The 17,143-nt window shown below is 41.6% G+C and overlaps 1 protein-coding gene across 3 annotated transcripts in view; it reads left to right on the top strand.

The window, feature by feature from the left end:
* Positions 1-709: 709 nt before the first annotated feature.
* FAM168A (family with sequence similarity 168 member A) overlaps positions 710-17,143 on the top strand; it is a 187,707-nt gene continuing 171,273 nt past the window's right edge. Inside the window, exon 1 of one of the 3 annotated variants that reach the window (XM_045181881.3) lies at positions 710-1,242. The gene's annotated coding sequence lies outside the window, so the exon portion shown is untranslated. The remainder of the gene's footprint in view (positions 1,243-17,143) is intronic. The other 2 variants (XM_053925590.2, XM_053925591.2) reach the window with 2 other exon arrangements.

The raw sequence follows: 17,143 nt of genomic DNA, 5'->3' as shown, positions 1-17,143 counted from the left end.
CAAGAATAAATGTGAATAGCTTTTCACGTCAATAAATAGATTTGTATCATTATTTTAAATGGCTGCTTAACACTGCATTGTTTGGATATATAAATCAGTCATCTCCTGTTGGTGGACGTTTCCGTTTTTCCCCCCAGTATCCACAACCTCATATAACAACCTTGTACATTCATCTTTTCTAAAGTTTCCTATTATCTTTTTCAGGTGAATTTTAAAAAGTAAAGGAGCCAGGTCAAGAATTATGCCCTTTTTTACATTTGAATTCAACTTGTCAACTTGTCCTCGGATTTTCAGGGAGACCAGGAGGAAGCGGCTGCCTTAGTTTTGTGAGATAGTGGCATCGGGGAGGGCGAAGAGAGCGCGGACTCCCAGGCGAGCTAATCCACTCGGGCTTGCCCTCAGTGGGTCAGCACACTCCTTTCCCTGTTCCTCTCCTTCCCTTCTTTTTCTTAACATGGAGGCGGACGGCGAACTGAGCCTGCCAGCGTTTCGCAGGGACCGGAAGGAAGGCGGGAGACCGGCGCATGCTGGAAAATGTAGTCCGCGAGCCAGGAGGCGGTGTGGGTGGGCGGCGGCGGCGGCGGCGGCGGCGGCGGCGGGGTGTGTGTGCGCGCGCGTCATGTGTGGTGGCGGCGGCCTGTGTATCCGCGCGCGCGCCCGCGCGCCTGAACAGGTTGAAGATCCCGAGAACATCGCTATCTGGGGACGGTGTGTGGGGCGACCTAACTACTCTCACATGTGGGCTCTGAGTCTACAACAGCCGCCGCGGACGGCTGGCTTCATTCCATTGTCCGCGACCGTGGAGGGCGCGGCCCCTCCGCATTGGGCGCGCGGCGGCGGCGCGGGCGGCGCGCGGGCCGCAGCATGGCATGCCGGGAGTTGTGGTCCGGGCACGCTGAGGCTGCGGGACGTGTCGCGGCGACGCGCCGGCTCCTCCTTCCCCGCCCTGCTTAGAGGTCCCCGCTCCCTCCCTTCGCCTCCTCCTTCCTAGCCCGCAGCGGAGCGTCCCCTCCCCCACCCGTGGGGCTTCTCGGCAGCTACTGCAGAGGATTCAGAGCGGAGTCGCTGAGGAGGAGGAGGCTCCCGGTCCCTGCGCGCCATCCGCCACCTCACTGGACACGGGCAAGGGAGCGAGAGCGTCGCCTCTGTAGCCTCCGGAGGAGACAAGGGCATCACCGTCTCCGCCGCCGCCGCCGTTTTCTCCTGCAGCGGCTCGCCGGTGAGGAGAGCCCCCACCCCCCGGTCCGTTTGTCCGGAGCCTGGGCCGGTGGTACTGGGGAGAATGAGAGTGGAGACTGCGGAGCGCGGGTTGGGGGAAGGGGGGTGAGGTCGCGATGGAACGGCGGGCTGGCAGGGGAGACTTGTCCAGGCGCGGGCTGGGGGTGGGGTGAGGGTGGGACCCAGGCAGGTTGGGGGTAGGGGGGCGACAGGGGAAGGGGACTTTTGGTCCGGGAATAACCGGACCCGGGACCGGAGCGTTGGGTTGGGGGGTTGGGGTGGAATTTGGGATGGTTTGGGGGCGAGCCGGATGATCAGACTGGAGTGGGATGGCTTTTAATGGGGGAGGGGACTGAATGAGGGTGGTGGATTTGGGGTTGGCTTGGACCAGTTGACACTTTGGGATCCGAGCTGGGGTGCGGGGTGGGGGGTAATTTCAATGGAGAGTGGGGTTGCACGGTTGCATGGGATCCTTGGGGGGTGTTAATTCAGGAGCGTGGAATTTGGCGTGGACCTAGGACAGGCTCGTAGAGGTGGTAGGAGCTGCGGGTGAGGGGCTTGGCACGGGTTGAGACCTGAGCTTGAAGTGGGCGTTTGTCATCTAGGGGTGGTGGCATTTGTGAGACTTATGGAATAGCGTGGGTTAGGAGAGCAGAGGGGGTAGAATTTAGGGTTTTCTTGGGGAGTGTTGATGGAGGTTGGAATAGGAGCTGGTGGGGATGGGACTTTCAGTGAGGGGAGTGTGATGGTGAGCTGGCGGGATGGGTTAAATTAGACATTAGGCCCCAAATGGGCAGACAGGTATTGAAATGGGGAGGGCACAGTGGGGTAGTATTTAGGGCGATTTTAGGACTGTTGGAAGGGGCATTGGTGGCTCCCTGGGTGCAGGGTCAAGGCAGAGGGCACAGAAGACGCTGCTGAGCTGGACTCTCTCTGAAAGAATAGTGGCAGGTGGTCAGCAAGGTTGGGGGATGGTGTCTTGAAGAAAATGTCCCTTGGTCAAGGTGGCAGAGGGAGTTTTGGAGAAAGAATGGCTCAGATGAACTGGTAGGACACGGGAGGTGATTGCTGATGGTGAGGTGATAGAGGGTTTATTAAAGGTGGGGGAGACATGGAGTTGGTGTGGATGAGGCAGAGGATGGAGGAGAGGATGAGCAGTGCTGGGAGGAGCTGGATTGGATGAAAAGGAAGGATTCTGATGGCCTCCAAGAGACAGAAGTGGGTAAAGGGTTGGACTTAAATGGACAGCTTAGGAGGCTGTGGTTTGGGGAGAGACAATAATCAGAGGGACTTTGTAGGGGAGAGAGAATTAAAGATTCTCTTTCCTAGAGGACTCTTAAGCTATTAGTTTAATCCTTTTTTCCCTTCCATTTATGTTAGTATCATATATAGAAGTAAATCAATCCAAAGGGTAAAGTTGAGAGGTATAGAATTAAGGAGGGGAGAATGTCTTCTATCACAGGCACACCTTGCAGATAGCGAGGGTTTGGGTCTAGACCACTGTGATAAAGCGAGTATTAGAATTGAGTTATTGCTGCTGGAAGGTTTTGCCTTAAATTTGTAAAAACTGCAACATCAGTGAAGCATAATTAAGCAAAGTGCAATAAAATGAGATATGTCTGTGTTCATATAACAAGAAAGTCGGGAGAATAAAACCCAGTCCCAAACTGAAGGTGAAGAAGATAAAACTGGAATATGACAGATATCTTTCTATATGATGTCTCTGCCGCCTTCTTTCTGCCCTGCCCCTGGTGCATTTAAAAATTCGTCCTGGAATTTGAATTAAATAGATTTGATGGGCTTGAGTTAGCATTCCTTGCTTGAGAACTGATGAATGAAACTGAAAAATATGAGGCTGCATTTATTTCCTATTCAGGGAACATGCATGCATGCAGAAAGAGCTTAGGCTTTTTTTTTTTGCCTTAAAATTGATAGCTTGAAGACTCCATTTATTGGTGTCCTGGTTTGCAAGGCAATTAGGCCCATCATTGTATTGCAGGCTAATAATCCTGAGGTGAATCTTGGCACCACTGCTTTATGTAAACAGGACAGGAAATATGGAAATGTCATAAATATTCATTGGTGAGATAGTTTGGTATTGATGGAGTTTTTCATTTGATTCTCTTCTGACATTACTTGATAAGATTTATAATAATTGGGCTCTATTTCTATAGATTGAATTTTCTTCTAATAGAAAGAATTCCACCAGAATTCCTTCAGATGTGGATAAATAAAGCGCACAGGATCATTTTATTTTATTTTTTAGGGGAGGGCATTGATATACACGCATTACATGAACTACAGAAACAATATCTCCAGTTTTATTTAAAGCTTAATAATATGCTTATTCTCATGGTAGAATGGCGATGCTAGCGGGTAGAGAGGGGCGTGCATGGAAGAAACATCTTTGGGAAGCAGTTTTCTGGACTGAATTGCATTAACTATGATATATTTAAAAAGTGGCTGTTGATTTTAGAGTTCAAACTGTAAAGAAAATGGGGAGGGATGTAAAGAGCATAAACTTGGTACCAATGGGATCAAAATCTTTTTTTGTTTTGTTTAAGCTTCAGCATTCAGCTTGCAAACAAATCATTTTCCTTGGTTTTCACAAGTGAGCACGTAAAAGTACCCAGTATTTAGAAAGCTTTTTTTTTTTGGTAGTTCTGAAATGGGCAGAATGATGGACGATTAGACTTGTTCTTAGAATGAAAGTGCTTTTTTGAAAAAAATAATGAGGAAGCTTTATTATAATAAAATCAGGTTTGAATAAGTTACCTGTCATTCCATGAGAGTGTGATCTGCTTAATGCAAGCATTTCTCCTTATAGCTTTACTTTGGGGTCCTGACATTGCTTTTGTGGATCTGCAGGCTTGATCTACAGGTGGGATATTTATATTTTTCTAGCTTTTGAAAACTCAAAATGAAAAGTAATAGCCTGGGAGAAATATCTTGGTGGATGGTTTTACCCCCCTCACAACTGTGGTCATCTGTGTTGCAGGAATGTATGTAAAGTGCTTTACATACATTGCGATGTCTTTATCTCATTTGATTCTCCCAATATCCTGGTGAGAGGGAGAGCAGATGCAGGTATTAGTAGATAGGCACCTTGGTAGAATGAATAGCCTGTGAATTTAGGGGTTGAGAGTCCTAGGTTCAAATCCCCATTCTAGAGTTTGATAGCTGAGTGATATTAGTAGAGGCATTATAAACCTTTGATAACTAAGTGGTAATGATTATATAACATTGTGAATATACTGAATTGTACACTTAAATATGGTTACAATGGTTTAAAAAAGCACTTTCATACTTCACAAAGCTGTCAAGGGGAACAAATCAGTTTATGTCCTGAAATAACTGTCCTGAAAACACTGTGTGTGTATGGAATGTTTGCTCAATATTTATTTATTTACTTATTGCCTGCTAAGTGCCAGGGGAAATGAAAATGAACAGCTTTCATGTCGTAGGAGAGACAGACGATTTAAATAGAGTGAGCGAAGTGAGGCAGAACTAACACGAGGAGTGTGGGTTCTGAGGTCTGTCTGCCGTTTACTACTAGTTGTGTGATCTTGGGCACAATGGTCTTATCTGTGAAGTGGGCATAAGAGACCTAATCTCATAGAGTTGCTTTGAGTATTAAAAGAATAATCTATGGAAAGCACTTAACACAGTGTGTTACATAGTACCTGTTAAAAAATAATAATTGTTGCCATTATTAGATAGGAGGAGACTAGAATATGAATAGGCTTGCTTGTCTTATCATTGAGTTCTTAGTACAGTATTATAATGTTCTACTATGTATTAAGGAGGTATTACTTTATATCATCATTTTATTTGCATGTCTTTAAAAAAAAAGATTTTATTTACTTATTTTTAGAGAGAGGAGAGAGAAGGGAGAAAGAGAGGGAGAGAAACATTGATCAGTTGCCTCCCACACACCCCTAACTGGGGATCTGGCCTGCAACCCAGGCCTGTGCCCTGACCAGGAGTTAACCCTTTGGTACGCAAGCTGGCACCCAATCCACTGGGCCACACCAGCCAGGGCTTTATTTGCATGTCTTACTGTAGTCTAAGGACTTTAAACAGAAAAGTGCTAGACTTATGTTACTTGTTAGCTTCCTCACCTATAAAATAAGAAGAAAAAAACTCCTCTGAGAGGTTAAATGACCTGTCTAAGAGACTTGCTTGTTGTAGTCAGTAAGTGGAAGAGTCTGGGTTACAGTCCCCAAATTCTGATTCCTCACCTCTCTTTACATCCTTTCTTTTTAAATTGTGAAACAAGCCATGTGTATAAAAGTCCATATGACATACATCTTCAACTTAAAGAATAATAAATAGAAGGTCTGTTTTTACTACCAGCTTAACAAAAGGGAGATTTCTAGTACCTTCGAAGCCTCTTGCCATTCCCTGCCTGATTGAATCCCCCTCCTCCTCCTCGCTCCCTGAGAAGTAACCAGTTTCCTGAATGTTGTGTGAACCATCCCCTTGCTTTTCTTTATAGTTTTACCAAACAAGTACATACTCTAGCCAATATTTACCTTTGTGACTTTAACATAAGTAGAATTATAGTGTAAGTATTCTTATGTAACTTGCTTTTTCCTTCTTATTTTTTTAACTTTAAAAGAACTTTATTTTTTCCACTGTTAAAATAACATGCTCATGGTAGAAATTGGAGATTATAAAAAAGTAAAAGGGAGCAAACTTACTGTCCGTAGCCCAATTACCCAGCAACACTTCTTAATGTAGATAGCAAGAGGAAGCCAGTTTGCATTTATGGACGATCAGATTATCCAGAGGTGGATCGATCATACTTGGAAATAGGAGTCAGAGGGCGCACGCAGCAAGCAGCCTTTGTGAGCTGTGGAAGAGCCCTCTCTCAGAGCTTTTTTCTCACTGGCAGGAGTTCCTTATTTACGAGAGACTAATTCTTTGTTATACTCGCTTAGAGCTTCATATCATGTTTCAATAAGTATTTTGGTCAAAATTTTTGTTTATCTTTCTTTTTGCAGAAAAATAGTCTGGTACATAGAATCATACCTGGTTGTGCAGGAGGATCTGCTATCTGATGTAAGCTTAGAGACCTAAACTCCAAGAATTTTTTGTCTGAGATTTGAAATCCAAATTCATTATCTGTTGGAGCTTCAGTTTATTTACCTGTAAAATCAGGCTCAGATGACATAAATGTCATCTGTAAAGTACTATAAACTGTGACGTACTATATAAATGTTAGTGGATTTTTTTTTCCCCTCCTAGTTTGTAAAGCAAATCAGGGAGGTCCTGACTGGTAAGGCTCAGTTGGTTGGGCATTGTCCCACAGAGCAAAAGGTCATGGGTTCAGTTCCCAGTTAGGGCACCAGCCTAGGTTGTGGGTTCAGTCCCAGGTCAGGGCATGTGCCAGAGGCCACTGATTAATGCTTTTCTCTCACACTGATGTTTCTCTCCCTTCTTCCCCACTTTCCCCCTCTTAAAATAAATTAAATTAAATTAAACACATCAGGAAGTACACCCCACGCAGAGGTGAAAAGTCTTTCTGAAGGGTTTTGCCAGTGGAGGCATGAGTACACGGTCAGTTCAAGGTTTCTCCCTTGAACTTGAAGATGTTGGATATAGTGGGATGGAGAGGGTGCTAAAGGACTTTGTCCTAGTGAATTTTTGGGACCTAGTTCCATATTAATTGTATTGATTAGCTGAAAATACAGCTATTGAAGCAGAGGATTCAGTATACAAACATATGTAGTCAATTCCTTGTTAGTTTTCTACCTGTATAGAGTAAGGTGAGATGGATTATTTGTGCCTATGTAGAAGGGAGATAATACTCTGTTGTTGGGTTCTATGGATTAAAGACATAAGGACAAAGAACCTGGAACATCGACTGGCACAGAAATAGTTTTTGCTTAACATGGTAGCTACAATTATTATTTTTATTTTGCTTAGGAATTTTTAGAACTAGTTTTTCCTCTGGGATGTTCTTTTGTTACTTATTATTTCCCTGGGCTACATCTCCTTTCTCTCATTTTATATTTGTTTATAGACTTGTTTTAATATCATAAGTAAAGTAAAACAAAGAACATAAAGCTACAAGTGCAGTGCAGTCTAAGGCTAAGGAGCTTGTAGTCTTAGGTGTCACAGATATGTTTAAGACATCTATTCAACAGCCATCTATCGAGTGATTATTAGATTCATGGTAAGGCAGTGCGGGGAGTATGGGATACAAAAATTAAAAGTCCCTGCTGTTCAGGAGCTTACAGTCAATCTAGTGAGGAGGCACATGTCACAGGTGATTGTAGCATGGTGAGAAATGCTGCCGTGGGGTCCCGGACATGTGGCGCCGGCAGGGCGGAGGTTGGCATGGCCTGATCTGCCTGGGGGGGGCAGCAAAGAGAGATGCTTGACGGAGTTCATTCTTGCGCTGAGACCTAAGAGTGTGTGGATGTGCTGGGTAAGGAGAAGTTAAACATGGTTCATGATGTCAACAGCACAGTCTTCCTTGATTGTTCCCTCCCTGTATTCTTGTAGGCCTTGGTCTGTACCTCCTTTTAAGGCCCTTCTAACATCCATACCTACTCTAAAAACCAAATAAGCAAATACCTAAATAATGCTGTATTGTCATGCTCCTATTCTTTCCATATGCTGTGCCTTATACCTGGAAAGCCCTCTCCCTACTGAATTTCTTAATCTTTACTTTATCCATTAGATGAAGTGTTCTAATGAACATATTTCACTGTTTTTATTCTTTTCAGTTTGTTGTTTAGCAGGAAAAGATTTTTGAAGCTGTTAAAACTAGCAGAAATTTAAGAAGAGATCCTTATTGATTCTGATTTCTCAGTGAATGTTGATATTCCTGAGGGTTGGCTCCTTAGCTCACTGGGCTTTTTAAGATTCTTTCCTTCAGTGGTCTTGCCCACTCTGTTGGCTTTTGAAAATTTCTGTATCCAGCTCAGAGCTTTGTCCTGAGCTCCAGACTTGTATATCTCACTGGCTACTGGTCACCCATATGCATCCATTTTGGTGATTCGCAAATTCAGTAGGTGCAAAATAGAACTCATTTTCCCCATCTGCTTCTTTTAACCTCCCCCACTTAGTACCCCCTCCCACACAAAAAGTTAAAATCATCTCTTTCTGTAGTTTTGTCCTAACTTAAAGGTACTACTATCCATCCAGTCATTCAAGATGTGAGTCTGTGCCATTAGTCTTTTCTTCTCCCTTCTCTCTCTGTTGAAAAGAAATCTTCCTAAATGTTTCTGTAATTCTCTCCCCTCTCCTACTGTTACCAGCTTAGTTCAGACTCTCACCTCCCCTGGACAAGTGCACTAGCTCCTTACTGGTTTCTGGATCACTCATACAGTAAGCCTGTCTTCTACACAGCAGCCAGAGCATCTGCCCAGTAGGTATAAATGTTTATGTCCCTCCCTTCCTTAAACCCCTCCATTGGCTCTAAAGTCTAAGCTCCTTGTCATGACATATTAGGCCTTCTGTGACCTGTCCCTTTTATTTATTCCTCTTGCCTGATCTGCCATTACCGATCCATTACCAATAATACTGAGCAGCAGGTAGTTTCTACAGATACCTTGCAGTTAAACACCTTTGCTCATACTGTTTCTCCTTTTATTCATCCTTCTGGGTTGAATGCGTCTCCTGAACCTTTCAGAACTCTCAAGGTTATCTTAAGTATACCCATTTTGTTTACAGGGATCTCTGTTATAGTACTTGTCCTGTTTTAGGAAATGAACTGTTTGCTCCTTCACTTTCTTGGGGGCAGGTACTGTGTCTTTGTTATGGTCCTACCTCTTCCTGGAGGGTGCCTTGTGAATGATTAGTTTTTGAACTGAACTTAGTAAGGATAGATGACCAATCAGTACTATGATATATTTTTTTTAAAGAATTTATTTATTTACTTTTAGAGAGAGGGGAAGGGAGGGAGAAAGAGAGGGAGAGAAACATCAATGTGGGGATGCCTCTCCCACTTCCCATACTGGGGACCTGTTCTGCAACCCAGGCATGTGCCCTGACTGGGAATTGAACCTTTGGTTTGCAGGCTGGTGCTCAATCCACTGAGCCACACCAGCCAGGGCAGTAGTGTGATATTCTAATGAAGAGTAAAGGTGATACATGTTTTTTTAGATGTAGTTTTTATTTATTTAGAGTAGAAGTTGGAATTTAATTGGATTGATAAAGGCTTTGATGATGTTGTGTAGCAAAAGGTTGAAAAGTAGAAGACAGAAGATGTGTGCTCAGGTTTTGGCATACGCTTTCTGTGAAAAATATTTTAGGCTTTGTGGGCCACATGCGGTCTCTGTTGTGTTTTCTTTTTCTCCTTCACATTTTCCCCCTCCTTATCTTTCCCTCCTTCCCTCCTCTTTAAGTTTCATTTTTAGCTCACAGGCCATATAAAAACAGGCCATGGGTATGCCATAGCTTGACAATCTCTGGTATGTTATCAGAAATCAAACTTGAAGTTGTAGAATATTGAAAAGCAAAGAAACTGAAGAAAGTTTGTATTTTTTGTTTTATTATAAAGTTTAGTTCCTTGGACAGTTAGGCATATGTTTATTATTAAAAACAATTGCATAGATATTTTTTGTCAAGCTGCACCATTTATGTAAAAGCTTATAACATTCTATTAAAAGGACCATTGGTCTCTGTATGAAGGTGCTGTAAGAGCACCCTGGTTTATAAAGCTCCAACATAACTCTCCTTGCCCACAGTCAGGCAGGTGTCTGGACCCTTACAGAATATGCCTGTTTTTCTGATGATACAGACTGTGCTTTTTTCTAAATACAGACACTGAGAAGGAATGTTGGGCTGATGTTTTTCACAGTAAATGTCAGTCCCTGGCGGAATCGACATTATTATCCCGATTTGCCTTCTGATCGTGTCTTTCAATCTTGATAGTTTCTGCTTATACTCATATTTTCTAGCTCCTGTTTTATAATTTTTCTGCATAACCTAGTTTTCTAGTGTGTCCTCTTCCTCTTTTATTTTGAGTTTATAGCAAAAATCCCTATCTGTGTATATAGTTACACTATTTATACTTCTGCAAATAAAAATATACTACTTTGTTCCATCTACAGTGTGAAGTTGGTCATGATTTTCATTTTAATGATGAAGTAGTAATCAAGACTCGAGGGTTATTTGTCTCATGCCTTAGGATTAGTAGAGGATGAGGCCGGAAAGACAAAAGGGACGTAATATTTAAGTGATAGGCAACGTGCTGGATGCTTTCTCTGCTTATATAATTTGATTCTTTCTTTTGCACTGTATAGGGTATTGTGCCCATTTTACAGAAGAGCGAACTGAAGCAAATAAATCTTGTAGGGATTAAGTAATTTGCATTTGGCTACACAGTAGTAAGAGAAGAGAAGCTTGCATTAAAACCCTGATCTGCCTTGCTTCAAAGCCCTTGTTCTTTTTACCATGCTCTATATAAAGCTCCCTGGTTTTATGAAGCTCTTGTCTGGGAGTAGTATCTTGATTAGCCATTAGCTTCACCTGCAGATCTGTTTGAAGAAAAAGGATATATTCTAGTTCTGACAGCACTGTGTTAACAGAACTTCTGTGGGTGAGCCTCAGGCAGTTAGTTGTGTGTATGGGTTTATGTTTATATAGAAATATAAAATAAAAAGGAATTGTATTGAGGGATATATAATGTGTAGAAAAAAGTACACAAAAGGTGTATCCACACTCAAATCAATAAAGGAAACATTATTCCTCCCTGCAAGGTAGCCAGTATTCTGATTTCCACCACCATAGGTTACTTTCACCTGTTTGTGAACTTGTGTAAGCTACGAAAGAATTTTTGCACTCAACTTTATTTGTGAGATTCATTTATGTTTTTGTGTGTAGCAGTAGTTTGTTCTTACTTATTGCTTTGTAACAATAGTTCTCAAATATTTTGGTGTCTTCACTCTTATAATTATTAAAGAGCCCAAAGAGCTGTTTGTGGGTTGTATCTATCAATATTTACTGCATTAAAAATTAAAACTGAAAAATGTAAAATACTTATTTAAAATAACCCTCTTAAATTTTAGCATAGTTTTTATGAAAGTAATTGTATTACCTAGGCCAGACAAATTAGAAGAATAATATTTTACATTTTTTCAAATCTCTTTACTGTCTGACTGGATACATATCTGCTTTTACATTCAATATGCTGCAGTTGATTCTTTTGCTAGTAGTATATAAAGAAAAATGCAGTCTCATATATGTATGTAGCCAGAAAAGGGAGGAATGTTTTAATTGCTTTTTAAAATAATTGTGGGGTTTTTTTTTAGATATTATATCAAAACTTGACAACTGTTGGTTTCTTAGAGGCCCATTGCCTTGTGGAGTCTGGAACCACATCAATGAGTGTTTTGTGTTCTGTTACGTTAAATCCATTAGTGTGTTTTTCACTCTGAATGGGTCTTCTGCCCATGCATAATACTGTAACATCATGCATTGGTCATTTGGAAAATATTGGTTTGCTAAATTTTGCAGATCTACTGTATGTTGACATATTCCATTATACAATGTCAAAAAAATCACATTTGTTACTATCACCACCAATCTCATCAGATAAATCTTTTCTAATTTTTGCTTGAAAGCTCAAATTTTATCACTGGAACAAATACTGACAGTTGTTTTCCTTGAAGTGACAATCTCACATTGTTCATTTTTGAAAAAATGTCTGCCAAACATGTAAGTCTGAATAATCATAGTTTGTCTGCCAGTCATTCTTTCAAGTAAAAATAGTGTTTTATGAAAAGAGCAGTTAGCTTAGCTTGCAACTATATTGCACAGGTGCTTTTAGTGCTTTTCCTTGAGGTAACTCTTGTAGTTTGGTATGCAGATATGCTTTATGTGTACTTCCTATATCACAGAATATTCAAATGATGTGTAGTTGAGATTTAATAAAATTAATCATTTATGTAGCTTAATGAAGAACATTTTAAAAACTTTTAAAAAAAGTTTTCAATTACAGTTGACATCCAGTATTACATTTGTTTCAGGTATACAGCTTAGTAGTTAGACATTTATATGACATCAGAGTGATCCCCATGGTAAGTCTAGCGTTCCCCAGCACCATACACAGTTATTACACTATTATTGACTCTGTTCCCTGGGCTGTACTTTACATACCTATGACTCTTTCGTAACTGCCATTTCATACCTCTCAATTCCTTCACCTTTTTCATCCAGTCTTCCAAACTCCTCCCACCTGGCAACCATCAGTTTATTCTCTGTATGTGTGAGTTTGTTGCTCCTTTGTTTGTTCATTTATTTTGTTCTTTTAGATTCCATACATAAGTGAAATCATATCATATTTATCTTTCTCTCTCTGGCTTATTTCACTTGGCATAATACCTTCTAGGTCCATCCATGTTATTGCAGATGGTAAAAATTTCACTTTATGGCTGAGTAATATTCCATTGTATATAGGTACCACATCTTCTTTATACATTTTTAAAAATTATATTTTATTGATTATGCTATTGTAGTTGTCCCAATTTTTCTGCCTTTGCCGCCCCCCACCCAACAACCTCCATCTCTTAGGCAATTCCCATACTGTGTTCATATCCATGGGTCATATGTATAAGTTCTCTGGCTACTCAATTTCCTGTAGTGTACTTTACATCCCCATGGCTATTCTATAACTACCTATGTGTACTTCTTTTTCTTTTTTAAAAGATTTTATTTATTTATTTTCAGAGAAAGGGGAAAGGAGGGGGAAAGAGAGGGAGGGAAACATCAGGTGCAGTTGCTTCTTGCACAGCTCCCACAGGGGACCTGGCCCGTAACCCAGGCATATGCTTGTGCTTGGAACCCACGGCCCCCTGGTTCTCAAACCAGCACTCAATCCAATGAGCCGCACCAGCCAGGGCTTTTTGTACTTCTTAATCTCCTCACCTCTTCACCCATTTCCCTGCACCCCCTCCCATCTGGCAACCATCAAAACACTCTCCATATCCATGAGTCTGTCTCTGTTGTTCTTGTTAGCTTAGTTTGTTGTGTATTTTATATTATTATTATTATATTTAGTTTGTTTTTTAGTTTCAATTGTTGATAGATATGTATTTATTGCCATGTTATTGTTCATAGTTTTGATCATCTTTTTCTTAAATAAGTCCCTTTAACATCTCATATAATAATGGTTTGGTGATGATGAACGTCTGTAGTTTTTTTCTTGTCTGGGAAGCACTTTCTCTGCGTTTTGATTCTGAATGACAGCTTTGCTGGGTAAAGCAGTCTTGGCTGTAGGTCGCTGATTTTCATGACTTTGAATGTTTCTTGCCAATCTCTTGTAGCCCACAGAGATTCTTTTGAGAAATCAACTCACAGTCATATGGGAACTCCCCTGTAGGTAACTGACTGCTTTTCTCTTGCTGCTTTAAGATTCTCTCTTTATCTTTAACCTTTGGCATTTTAATTATGATGTGTCTTGGAGTGGGCCTCTTTGCATCCATCTTGTTTGGGACTTTCTGTGCTTCCTGTATTTGCATGTCTGTTTCTTTCACCAAATTAGGGAACTTTTCTTTCATTATTTTTTTTCAAAAGATTTCCAATTTCTTGCTCTTTCTCTTCCTTTGGCACCCCTATGAGACAAACTTTGGAATGCTGATATTGTCCCTGAGGCTGCTTACACTGTTCTCATTTTTTTGGATTCTTTTTTCTACTTCTTGTTCTGATTGGTTTTTTTTTTCTTCCTTATGTTCCAGTTCATTGATTTGATTCTTGGCTTCAGCCACACTATTGTTGTTTCCCTGTAGATTGTTTTTTATTTCAATTAGTGTATCCTTTGTTTCTGACTGGATCTTTTTTATGCTGCTGAGGTCGTTAAAGAGTTCCTTGGGCATCATAATAACCAGTGTTTTGAACTCTGCATCTGATAGATTGCTTATCTCCATTTCCTTTGGAGATGCTCTTTTTCTGGAGTTTTGATCTGTTCTTTCATTTGGGCCATGTTTCATTGTCTCATTTTGGCAGCCTCCCTGTGTTTGTTTCTATGTATCAGGTAGAGCTGCTTTGACTCCGTGTCTTGGTAGTGTGGCCTAATATAGTAGATGTCCCTTAGGGTCCATTGGCACAGCTTCCCTATCACCTAGGCTGGGTACTTGAGGTGTGCCTTTCATGTGGACTGAGTATACTTTTCTCTTGAAGTTAAGCCTTGGTTGCTGTTGGCAGATCAGTAGAAGGGATTTACCCAGGTAGGCAGCTGCAAGGACTGGCTGTGATCACTACTACTAACTTCCATCCTCTGGAGGATCAGCTGTGCAGGGGCAGGGTAATGATGCTCAGATGTGGTCTGTAGCTGTCCACTGGGTGCACATTCCCTGGGGTTTTCCGGGTGGTTCAGGCCAAGATCAGCCCCCATCTGTGTTTTGCCTGGGGCCACACTGTCTGAGCTATAAAGCAATCTGAGATGGCTGCTACTTGTACTGGACGTAGAGTTTCCTAGGTGAAACCAAGCTGTGAACCTAGGCTGGCTGCTGCTAGTACTGTGCCAGGGGCCGCTTAGCAAGAGGTAAAGGGGTTGGGGGCTCACTGATGCTAGCTGTAGCTTGTTCAAAAGGATTTAGGAAGTTGTGAAGTGTGAGCCAAGACTGGCCATTCATGTGGAAAAGCCACAGTTAACAGCTCTAAGTTGGGTGGGACGGAGCCTCAGGGGAATCTCCAGGGCAGGGTAAACAGTGATAGCCAGGGTGATGGAGACTCAGATATGGCACTGCCTGCTGGCTCTGTTGCTCAGTGGTGGGGAGGGCTTAGAAAAGGGACAACAGCCTCTACCCACCTTTCTGTCTGGGAGAAAGCTGTCCCCTAGCTTCTGCCTTGATCCCAGACACTTCAGTTCCTCCCTGTATGCCACTGGTGCCTTTCAAATTGCTACCCCAGTGCTAGAGCTCAGAGGGAGCGAGTCTGAGTAAGTCTATGTGTGGGTCTTTAAGGGAAACTGCTTGGGACTCCATAAGTTTCTCCCACCAGCTCAATCCCTGCTGGTTTTTGCAGCCAGAAGTTATGGGAATTTATCTTCTGGGCACTGGAACCCTGGGCTGGAGGGCCTGGTGTGGGGTTGGGACTCCTCACTCCCTCCCGAGATATCCCTATTGAGTTTTTATCCACTCACTTGGATGTGGGACCAGCTGGTTCTGTGTTTCCACCCCTCCTTCCAGTCTCTGTCGATGTGGTTTCTTTTATTCTTCAGTTGTCACACTTCCATTCAAGTTGATTTCTGATGGTTCTGAGTGATGGTTGTTATATAATTTAGTTGTAATTTTGATGTGGTTGTGCGAGGAGGTGAGCATGTTTATCTGTGCTGGCGGAAGTCCTACATTTTTCTATGGATGGACACTTATGTTGTTTCCATGCTTGGCTATTGTAAATAGTACCTCAGGAAACACAAGGATGAAGATGTCTTTTTGAATCAGTGCGTTGGGTTTCTTTGGATAAATACCGAGAAGTGGAATTGCTGGATCCTTCTTTATCTCTTGTTGCAGCCTTTGTGTGTATGGGGGTTTTTTTTTGCTTTTTTTTTTTTTTTTAAATCCTCATCTGAGGATATAGACTAGAGAGAGAGGAAGGGAGATAGAGATAGAGAGAAACATCAATTGTTTGCCTCCAAACTGTGCCCTGATAGGGAACCAAACCCGTAACCCAGGCATGTGCCCTGACTAGGAATCAAACCAACCTTGCAGTTCACAGACTATGGTCCAGCCAATTGAGCCACATCAGCCAGGGCTGTTACAACCTCTATTTTAAAGTCTGTTTTGTCTGATATAAGTATTACTACCCCACCTTTTTATTTCATTTTCATGAAATACCTTTTTCCATCCCTTTCAGTCTTTGTGTTTCTTGATCTAAGGTGGGTCTTGTTTTCTTATCCTTTCAGTCATCCACGTTTTGAATGCAGCATTTAATCCATGTACATTTACAGTGATTATTGATAGACATGTAGTTACTGCCATTTTATTATTAATATTTTTGATCTTTATTTTCTTCTTAAAGAAGTCTTTCTTACATTTCTTGTGACACTGGTTTGGTGGTGATGAACTTCTTTAGCGGTTTTATTTTTTTTGTCTCAGTGAAGAACATTCTTTAGTGAAACTGAAACTAGCTTTCTTCTTTCGTGTGTGTGTGTGTGTGTCTGTGAAGAATGCAGTTTGGTGTCATTGCCTTGATTCACTACAAGATGGTATATTTTTATTCATTAGTATGATTATGTTCCCAGTCTTCACTTATTTCTTATTGGGGAAAAAGGTGGTTTTGTTACAATGTTTTGAGAGTCAGTATGAGTGCTGTTGATTTTTCCTTGGCTTAGTATTGGGTTGGCCAAAAAGTTTGTTTGATTTTTTTCCATAAGATGGCTCTAGTAGTTCTTAGTTGTCTTTCACTTCATTCGAAACAGTTTTATTAGATTGTATTGTGATAGCTGTCATATCAATGTACATTAAAAAAAACCTATCAAGCCCCAGCTGGTGTGGCTCAGTGGACCGAGTGCAGGCCTGAGAACCAAAGGGTCGCCGGTTCCATTCCTAGCCAGGGCACATGCCTGGGTTGTGGGCCAGGTCCCCAGTAGGGGGTGTGCGAGAGACAACCACATATCAATGTTCCCCCCCCTCTCCTTTTCCCCTCTCTAAAAACAAATAAATAACATATAAAAAAAACTTACCAAAATTGGTGAATTTTTTTGTAGCCATTTTAATATTGAAGATGGAAGAAAATAAGTGATATTTTTGGCATATTATGCTTTGTTATTTCAAGAAAGGTAAAAATGCAACTCAAATGCAAAAAAAGGTTGTGCAGTATATGGAGAAGGTGCTGTGACTGACTGAATGTGTCAAAAGTGGTTTGTGGAGTTTCGTGTGGGCAATTTCTCCCTGACCTTCGTCAGGTAGACCAGTTGAAGTTGATAGCTATCAAATTGAGACATTAATGGAGAATAGTCACTGTTGTA

Source organism: Desmodus rotundus, chromosome 5 (genome assembly GCF_022682495.2).
Source record: "Desmodus rotundus isolate HL8 chromosome 5, HLdesRot8A.1, whole genome shotgun sequence".
Lineage (NCBI taxonomy): Eukaryota > Metazoa > Chordata > Mammalia > Chiroptera > Phyllostomidae > Desmodus > Desmodus rotundus.
The sequence above is the reverse complement of the archived record's forward strand: the minus strand, read 5'-3'. Positions and strand labels throughout refer to the sequence as shown.